Source organism: Gavialis gangeticus, unplaced genomic scaffold, assembly GCF_001723915.1.
Source record: "Gavialis gangeticus isolate Ggan-Ray unplaced genomic scaffold, GavGan_comp1, whole genome shotgun sequence".
Lineage (NCBI taxonomy): Eukaryota > Metazoa > Chordata > Crocodylia > Gavialidae > Gavialis > Gavialis gangeticus.
In genome coordinates this window covers 106,580,622-106,582,440 of record NW_017729031.1, presented here as the reverse complement: position 1 = coordinate 106,582,440, position 1,819 = coordinate 106,580,622, and the positions used below count along the sequence as shown (strand labels likewise).

The window sequence follows — 1,819 nt, the reverse complement described above, 5'->3', positions numbered from 1 at the left end:
TAATTCAGTGACCAAATCTCCAAATCAAATCAGAGGACCCTTTAATCTCTCTGACTCAAATTGGAACCCGCCAAATCAAATCGGAAAGATTCGGAGATTTGGACACAGACACAGCTTTAAATGTTTTTCTACATACCTCTAGGTAGCAGGCAGCTCACGAATGCCGCGATGCTGGGGCGCATAAAGAGTCCCACAGGCCTGCCCCCTTGCCCCCTCAGATCAGCAACTAACTAGTGCCACCTGGGTCTGGGGGGGGCACCGAGGGTCCCCCCATGGCCGATTGCCAATTGCCAAGCTGGGGAAGGCGTGGGGGAGCCCCCCCAGCACACTCGGAAATGAACCGGGATGGCTGTCTAGCATGTGGAGGGCCCCCGCCCCACACTCCTGTGGGACACTTCATGTGCCCCAGCATCGCAGCGATCACAAGCTGTGCCTGATACATCAAGGTATGCAGACAAAACATTTAAAGCTGTGTCTATGTCTGAATCACTGATTCTCTGAATCAGCATCGAATCTTCAGATTCGGCAAAATCGAATCAGGGACAGTGATCTGAATCAACAAATCGAATCACTGTCCCTGACTTGGGCCAGATCTGAATCCGAATCAAATGGGGCCCACTTCGCACACCCCTAATGTATATGTGCCTCCAAGTAATTTAAAGGATTTTGACATTATGGACCATAAAATGCCCAATTCCCATTCCTACCATCAAAACCTATCTTGATTTATGGAACATAGAAATCTAAGAATAAAATCTTTCCAACTCCTGTGTCAATATGGCATATTCAGACTATTCTTATTCCCATATTCAAGAATATGTTGGACACCAGTCTGATAAAAAAGTTTCTACTCAAAGCTCTCACAATCTAAAATATAGACAAGAGGAGATATTTGGAAGAGGAAGACAAGAGGTTGAAAATAAGTTAGTGAGACTGAAGTAGCCTTTTTGTCTATGACTTTTTTTCTTTTTACCTGTTTTTCCCCCAACAAATAACACAAAATGATGAGGTAATATAACAAATTAAACTGCTTCCCAGTCCCTTTAAAAAATGAAAATTCTTACAAAAGTAGCAGGGGACCCATACCCCTAAACTTCTAGATAGTCAAAGTTAAGACCTTGTTATACATTAATTTTAGGCAGCTCCTGGAACATTTAACCCCTAAGCACATTAACACCTGGAATTAGTTTTAAGGACTCTTTAGATCAGTGGTTCTCAATCTTTTTTGGACCAGGACTCATTTGTAAACATGGATGGCCAGGCCCGCCCTGGTGCCACTTGCTCCCAACCCACTGCTCCATGCCCCCAGACCCCAACCCTACAGTGTGTGTGGCGTAGGAGTTGAGCATGTAGGGTGCACCAAGTAGCCCCTTGCAGACTGCAAGGGAAAAGCCATGGTTTCCCACGTTTTTCTCCTTTAGAGAAGAATCCATTTTTTAAGTTTGTTCATGACCCTTTTATATATTCTTGTGACCCGCTTTTAGGTTGTGACCCACAAGTTGAGAAACGCTGCTTTAGATGGCTTTGTTATGCCACTCCAGCCTATATTTCTCTGATCCGTGTCACCTAACTTGTGTTATAGATGCATACAGCGACTCTAGGCTACACATTAGTGTTATACCCCATCCAATCCCCAATTCCCCTGCTGGCCTGAATCAGGCATGCTGCCCCCGCTATGAGCTCATCAGCACCTCAGATCTCCACTGACTGCTCCCTCCCACTTACTTGTGGCTGCCCATGCCATCTGTCCTGGGCAAGCAGGCAAGGAAAGGTTAATCTGCCTGCTGGTCCTTGCTCCCTAGGCTAGGCTCAGCCCTGA

General features: G+C 45.9%; 1 protein-coding gene across 1 annotated transcript in view; it reads right to left on the bottom strand.

Moving 5' to 3' along the window:
* Positions 1–1,819, bottom strand: part of TMEM237 (transmembrane protein 237) — a 76,787-nt gene that overhangs the window by 60,276 nt on the left and 14,692 nt on the right. The gene's annotated exons all lie outside the window — the stretch shown is intronic.